Below are 8,445 nucleotides of genomic sequence, written 5' to 3'. Positions count from 1 at the left end.
AGCTGGCGCTGAAAGCGCGTAGTTCTTGTTTTACTTGTCGCATCAGGTCATACCATACCTTTTTGGAAAGCTCTCACGTGTTTGATTGATTGTCTTTTCTTTTAAGTCGTTCGTGAGTTATAGCGTCGCAATCATGGACCAAAATAAAGAGAAAATACGGCATATTTTACAGTTCTACTACGATAAAGGCAAAAATGCACATCAAACCGCCAATAAAATTTGTGCAGTTTATGGACCCGATACAGTTTCCATTTCCACCGCACAACGATAGTATCAACGTTTTCGTTCTGGTGTAGAGGTGGTCGAAGATGCGCCACGCTCCGGAAGGCCTGTCTTCGAAAATTGCGATAAAATGATGAAATATTGCTATAGCTAACGTTTATTTTCTGAAAAGACCCATACACTTGACTTATAATTATCATTTATAATTACATATACGTTTGACATTCGATAGATGTTTGAAAGCTGCATTCGCGATAAAATGCGGGCGATGCGATTTTCATTGTTGATAACCAACAGGTGTAGCAGCCCTAAAGCGCGGAAAATCTGAAAAATTATAGGCTCCAAATTGTGTGGATGGACTCGGACGGGCGATGGATTCAAAAACATGGTCAAGTCCAGACACAGTGTACTTGATTGCAAACACTCTTAATTGGTGGATAAAATGGATAGACGTTTCTAAATGTTTGAATCGATGTTTCTGACAGCCAAAAACATTTGTCCCCTACATATAGAGATTTTAGCAAAACTAAAAAAAAAAAAAATATTAGTTGGGAACGTAAGAATGTCGCATCACAGGAAAGCCGTTATGATCGCACTTCTTCAGCACGTTATAGATGCAATGAGCGCTAGCGCGAAGCTTGATGCAGAATACTGGACTACTCAGAAGCTCGCGAGCTGCCAGACCTTTGTATTACGCAAAGGGTCCCAAGTCAGCATGGGCAAATGATTCACTTGGATCTGGGTATCGTAGATGCCCTCCTTGAAGTAGAGTAGACGTTCTCAAGCGGCCCAAGAAGGCATTACGGTCAAAGTTGGCACAGGATAACACATAATAGAAGCCAGTAAACAGAGCTAGGCAGAATTTTATGCGATTCTAGAGGATCGCGGAACAGAGATTGGACTGATGCCATAGGGCAGCCACAGCATTATATTCGTTGTCCTCGCAGAACAGCTGTACAGAATTGTTGGATGGATTGTAACCCAGTGGACGACAATCGTTGATAAAGTAGATCATCAGGCAAGCTATAGTAACAGCTATCAAGGTCAATAAAACAGCTTCAAGAACTATCGGAACTTATTGATTTTTGTGTTTAGTGAGTTCCAGGCGATACCAAGTAATCCTCCGTTTAGTCCGAGCATTAGAAAGATGGGCACTTCAAAGTAATCGAATTTTAACGGGGTATCAAATTTTCCCAATTGAATCTGTAAGGCCATGGTAAGCTGATAATATAATATTAAGAGTAAATACGGTGATAACGGAGGCCACCAGCTTGCGCCAAATGAGAGCCTGGTTCCAAAAATTGGCCGCTTCTTTTAAACAGAACAACATTCCATCAATTGATGCTCCAGCTGTTCGGCTCTTGTTGTGCTCTTGCCCTGAGAGATTCCAGCAGCAGCCACAGTCCCGGCATGAATCATTGGATTATTCCTTTCCTTGATCCAATATGTATAAATTCATCCATCTTATGATATCCGTGGCCAGGGAGAAACGCTCCGTTAGCCTTTGTCGCTGCTCCTCTTGGAAACTTCATAGTGCAAGCTGTTGTAATCGGGAGTGAAAGCGGCTGCAGTGCGCGATCTCAAATGGAAAATGGGTTCCGAGTTTTCAATAATACTATTGAATGGCCTGCATTTCAATTTAGGATTTGACCTTTAACCTGGAGGTTTTTATAAAAAACACAACGAGTTCGTATGCTCAACCTTGCACGCAACCTTCATAATAAGCCTCAGGACTAATTCACTTTTAATGAAGAGCCAATTAAAGCCAATTTTGTAAAGTATAATAAGATAGTTTAGAAGACGCGCTTAGGATGGCCATGGTGGCAGACAGTAATAACGAGGAAAATGTAGATGAGAAAGCCGCAATTTATGAGGAGTTCAGGGCCTTAGCATTTCGAGATGTATCTTCTTAAATTAATTTCTTAAGTTTAAATAATGTTTCAGATGTAGAACCGGATAACAATATCCGAGTTATAGAGCTTCCGCCAATTATTTCCCCTGAAAACTTAGTTAGATCCCTTAATTTAAGTCAAAAACTTACCTAACACATGTTTTGGAATAAAATTCTTTAATTTACGAGTTTATAGGAGGTGGAACAGTGGTCGGCAAGCGTAGACTTATATCGACTTTATTTCAATCTTTTTTTAAGGGGTATAATACGTGAGTAAGATGCGATCTAAGATTTTAAGAGCTGTTTTCGGAATCGGAGGCTCCACTATTCATTCCATGTTCTCTCCTGCCTGTAAATAATGTGGGCCCTCATTTAGTAGCTTTAGATTTGTTAAAAACCTGCTTTTAAGATTTATTGATTTTAAAGTACTTATAATAGTTTCAATTTCTATGGTTGGCTCAACAATGTTTTCACATTTGGATGCAAATTTTTTGCATCTTTGCAGGGTTTTTTTTTGGTTTTCGCAGGATCTGTACAATGCTATAATTGGATCTTGGCTTTGGAGTCCTTTAAGGCTTTTTGAACTAACAGAAATAATGCGACAGAGAAATAACCAATTTCAATTTCCAATTTTTATTTCGAGTTCAAATCAAAACCAAATCAACTCCGCAACAAAAGCACGCCAAATGCAATAAGTACCAGCTTAACAACGAAAGGTACAGCTGTTCTACAAAAGCTCCCAAGAGCAGGTGCGCTACATACGAAACTTTAAGAACCAAAAAAGGCACTGAGATATCAGCTCAGGAAGCCGTATTTTGTTGTCTGGGAATGGCAGCAGGAATAAACAGCATCCTTCCAGAACAACGAGTTCGTATGCTAAAATTTATACGGAACCTTCATAAATTATAATTCGATAGACAGTTTAGAAGACGCGCTTAGAATGGACATGGAGGAAAATGTAGATCTCAGGAACTATAAGAGATAGGAAGTTGAGATTAAGCATAAAGATTCTCGAGGTCCATATGCACTCTAACGCCCACAAATCACTAAAAATTAAAATCGCCGAAATCTCAGGAAATATTAAAGCTAGAGAATTAAAGTTTAGTATGTATAATCTTTAGATGCCAGCGCATCTTATAGTGGTAACATTATAAGAGATCCAGCTGCACCCACTCTTACGCCCACCAAGCTCAAAAAATGGTTTTCGCATTTTGTAGAAAATATGATATCTTGGCAACTATAAGTGATAGAAACTTCGGATTAAGCATGTAGGTTTTTATGAGGCACCAAATGCGAATTGTTCAAGCCACGCCCACTCCAACGCCCACAAAGGCCGAAAACCCATAAATGCGAAAATCTCGGGAACTATAAGAGCTAGAAAGTTGTTCTTAAGAATACGTATTTAAGAGATGCCACTAAAACTTGCTGCGGTGTCCATAAAATTCTAGTGTATGACTTCGTCTAATAAATAAATTTATTTAGTAAAAATGTAGTTTTTAGGAGAACGGCCTTAGCAATTTTTCGATCTCCTCGCCTGAGTCGTGAATGGCTAGTATTCACGATAAAGACCGCGCAAGCTTATTTGGATAAACCTCTAGTTTGATCGTATACCCATTTAAATCTCTGTGAATGTTTTCATTCCGTATGTATATATTTATAATTCTCAGTATCTTTGATTAAGCTCGCTGTATTACTTCTAGGTTAGTAGGGCATGCGTTTCCCCATAGCTCGGAGTTATATTTCTAAATTGGCGTAGGAATTGTAATGTACAGAAAACCATTGTACTCCAATTTCAGAAGAGAACGGATATTTATTAACAAATGTAGGCTTCATGCCTGTGTGGACTCTGCCCAAATACAGACTAATTAGTATAAATGTCCGAGTTTTTTCAATTTTTAATATGCACTGATTTTTAATGTTCGATTTCGAGATTACAAAAGAGAGATATGTACATGTGTGATCTGCACGTATAAGGGTGCGTAAGGCTAATTCAAAATATAAACATATGATTACAGTGTGGGGTAGTTAAAAATAACAAGTTGGCAAGAAATCAATTTATTAGACAAATTAAACAAAGTTATTTATAAAAACAATAATAAAATGAACAATGCCTTTAATTTAAATTGTGTTCTCTTATATTCGATGTGCTTTCGCCGAGTAAGCCGTCTATCAAGGTGAAATCCAAGATATGTTACTTCAGTTGTTTTTGGATCATGAATGTTTTTCAGAGATTAGGGGTTGCCCCCTGTTTAGGGTAAAGGTGACGTGTTAATGTTAAACTTGCGCTGCGTAGGGACCTAACGAATCTACATACTTAATCTCAACTTTATATATCTTATAATTTCCGAGATCTCAGCGTTTATACGGACAGACGGACGGACCGACGGAATGACGAACAGACAGACAGAATGACGGGAGGACAGACGGATGAACAGACGGACATAACTCAATCGATTTCGCTGTGGACCCTGATCATGAATAAAGAGTCGGAAACGCTTTCTTTCGTTCTACTACTACGGGTATAATAAATTAAGTCGTCCAGCCAAACGCAGTCGATTTATAGTCTATATCATCACGATGTTTAATATCATGGTGAGAAGGTTTACTACACAGTTCGGCAATTCTATAATAATTTTAGAGCAGTTAATAGTGACCTGGCACTGTATTTTTATCTTGAGCCCTTATGACTTTTATCACTTTTCTTGATTGAAATATGATAGGCAGGGTAGCCTCTGGAAAGATATTTGTTGCATTGGCGACAATGAGGACATTGCCTGACTTATCCTTCAACAGTGGATATCGTTTTCTGTTTGGGGAGAGCTGCTGTAAACAGAATAATGGTTGCCGGGCTGTGCACGTGGCCATGTCAGATTCTTCCACTTGAACTCTGGCTAGAAGAGCAGCTTCTCGACGAAGATAAAGATAAAGATGGCGACGACGACGATGAAGAAGATGGGTAGGAGGAAGAGGTGTTAGCGCAGCCACCTATTCCAGTACTTCCGCTTCCACCTGCCACCGCCAGCACTGCCAGTTCGATGTGGCATAACAAACTTCATGAATTTTGCAAGATACCTTTTTTTGATACTCAAGATACTCTTTTTTTTCGAGAGCGGGAGCGGAGCCGTAGCAGAAAACGAAACGAAAACGAATAATGTCTGCGCTGCTCTGCTCCGTATACGTATTCGTAACTTCGTCTTCAAATGAAGCCGTCGATCTCATCTAACAATCGGCTAGAATAAAGTAACTGCATCTAACAATCGGCTAGAATAAAGTAACGATGCATAAGAAGAACAAGAAGCAGAAAAGCCGAAGCAAAATACCCGAGAGCACCAATAAAATATTTTTTGCTCTGCTCTCGCTCTCAATTTTCGGCTACGGCTACGCATAGCACATAATATTCTTTCCTGTTTGTGCTTTAGCTCTGAACTTTTCGTAGCTCGAGGTAGAGCAGAGTAGACAGTTTTTGTTTTTCTGCTACGGCTCAGCTCCCACTCTCGAAAAAAGTGATGGCGGTAGCAATAGCAAAACGAAAAACTGTAGGAGTTGCGTTGATTTTTAAACGCAGCGCACGATTGTATAAATTTCCTAAAACATCGAAACTAGTTTTGGCAGGAAGCAGAACCGAATATTGGCTAGATTCTAGCTGAATGTATTGCTGTTTAAATAGCTGCTCGCATAGAGCATCCTCCATCGAAATGGTTGTTGAAGAATCAGGGCAACTGTCGATTTCCCAAAATCTTTTTAGTGTATCAGAAATCGGCTCAGACTCCGACGGAGTGCTGGGTTCCTAAATTGAAAAAATTATAGATTACCACATAGAAGCGGTAGACACCGTGAGACGATCCAGCCAAAACTGGTTTTCTGCAGGGTAGATAAATGGTGTCCTAAACGAATTTGTCCAATAAGAAGCAGCTCGAAGAATACACTTGTTCCAATAACCAAATCAATGCGCTTTTGTAAAAGAAAGGATCAGCAAGCTCGAGATTTTCCGTTATTTTCTATTTAGATGCGTTAGGGTCGAAATGTGGTTATATAGAGATTGTTGTCACACAGCCAAAGGGATTTCCGCGAACGGTCACACTGATTCCAGCCACGGGGTTGATAAGGAGGACCGGTTCCCTGGAAAGCTTCATCTTTGCCGTCAGCCTCGATCAGGTAAGACCAGTTGGCTTCGCAGTGGGCACCCTTGCCAACAGATAGCAATCGTCATTTTTTGGGATTCAGCCTAGCGCTCGATCTAATAAATTTTACTCGGTCATACCGAGGGCCGCAGCCGATGCTTTCGAGTAGCTGGTCCATCGGATCATTACGCGCGTCGGACCCAACGGACGCGCCATCTACACGCGGCGGATCCAACGAACCTCGCTTTTTCGCTCTCGCATTAAATCCACAGAGTCTTTGCCATCTACACGCGGCGGACCCAATGGGCCTCGTGTCATTCTCTCACCTAACGGACCCCAGGGTCCAACTCTCTCTCAACACATTTACATTCTCTCGCGTGGCAGGCCACAGCGATGGCCAGCGATCCATCATTCTCATTCACTTCCCTTCTTAGGTAGCGGATTTACGGAGTCGACCCGACCCCGCCCAGGCTGAGCCCACCTAGCCGGGAACTTTTTCTCTTAGCCCTACGGACGGCCGATATCCGAGACTAGCCGCTAACCCGATAATCAAATCTATAACCATAAATATTCAATAAACGACTCGACAAGATTCAATACTATATCAACCCGCGACCTACTCTGGGTAGAACCTTCTTTTCAGCAACCACATCTGACATCAAATAAATGTTGGAACGAACTGCTGGTATCCGGTGAACTTTCCCAGCTTACCCAAAGCAGGACCGTTACATGGCGCCGAACAGGAGGCGGTCGTTGGCGAGGGAGGGGAGGCATGCCTGCCTCTTCTTGTTTTTCACTCTTTGGTTGGCATATTTTTTTTCCCCAGCAGCAGGAAAAGACAGCCCAAAAGCTGGATCGAAGACCATGGAGTCGAAGAAATTAGTGGACGGAAAGCGGTCCATCACCAATCCAATGATGGAGATAGTCGATGAAATTGACTACCTTCAGTGAAAAGTCCTATCGGCGGTACAAAGCATGATCGAAGAGCAGGGAAAAGCCAAGAAGGCTGTGGAAAAAACCTGTGCAGAAGTACTCGCGAGCGGCAAGAGACCCTGAGGGCAAGAAACATGGAAACCGACAGCACTTCCAGCAAAAAAGGCGATGCATAAGGTGCCGGCAAGCGAAGCCAGCCAAGGAGGAAATAAGAGGAAACATGCTATGGCAGAGTGCACCAGCAATCCCCAAAAACCTGTAATGAAACCAGAAGAGTGGAAACAGGTGAAACAGAAGGCACGGAAGCCCAATTTGCGACCATTGCAACCTCCACAGGAGTATCCTATGCGGATATTCTGAAAACAGTTAGGACAGAGCCTCAACTAAAGGAGCTAGGACAAGCAGTACAGGCCGTGAGGCGCACAGCTAAAGGGGAACTATTAATCCTAATAAACAAGGTCTCCGACCCTAAAACCGCCGAGCTCTAGACCACTATGAAAGCGGTCCTGGGTAGCAATGTCGACGTCAGAGCGCTGACTGAGACAATGCTGATCGAGGTGAAAGACATCGACGAGATCACCGACAAGACGGACGTCTTACAGTTAAACGGTTTAATTCCAGTTTGATATGGAACTGCCAGAATCCGCGGTGGTAGGATTAAGGGCGGCCTGACATAGGAAGACGGCTCCTGGAGAAGGGCAAAATCAGGCTACGATGGACCTGGTGCAGAGTCCGCCCAAAGATAACACCCAAAAGGTGTTTTAAGTGTATGGAGTTTAACCATATAGCAGGGAACTGCGGGAACCAGCAGGACTGTTCAAAATGCTGCTACAATTTCAGCGCAAAGGACCACCAAGCCAGAGGCTGCAAAGCAAGGGAATGCTGCATGCTCTGCAAGCGCAAAAAGGAGAAAGACTGTGACCACCCAACAATGAGTGGGAAATGTCCGTACTTCAAGAAGGCTATGCAAGGGCTCAGGGGTAAATGAAGTTCCTGCAGATAAACCTAAACCACTGCGAGGTTGCCCAGTCGTTGCTAGAGCAAAGTGTCGCCGAACAAAACGTAGACATGGCACTCATAAGCGAGCAATACAGGAATAAAACCCCCGGAGATATGGAGCTGCGGAAGCCCAAGGCACCAGATTAACAGGAGGAAAAGCGGAAACTGCTTCGCCAGGGCTCATGTGAATGGTATAGCTTTCTACTGCTGCTACCTGCCCCCAAGCCTTACCTTTCCACAGGCAATAACTACGTTCGAAGAGATTGCAGAAGACGCCCG

General features: G+C 42.5%; 1 pseudogene; it reads right to left on the bottom strand.

The window, feature by feature from the left end:
- Positions 1 to 342: 342 nt before the first annotated feature.
- On the bottom strand, positions 343 to 1,641 carry LOC108114846 (annotated as a pseudogene).
- Between the last annotated feature and the right edge of the window lie 6,804 nt (positions 1,642 to 8,445).

This window comes from Drosophila eugracilis, unplaced genomic scaffold (genome assembly GCF_018153835.1).
Source record: "Drosophila eugracilis isolate 14026-0451.02 unplaced genomic scaffold, ASM1815383v1 contig_533, whole genome shotgun sequence".
Classification (NCBI taxonomy): Eukaryota; Metazoa; Arthropoda; class Insecta; order Diptera; family Drosophilidae; genus Drosophila; species Drosophila eugracilis.
Note: the sequence above shows the minus strand (reverse complement) of the source record. Positions and strands in the feature narration are given on the sequence as shown.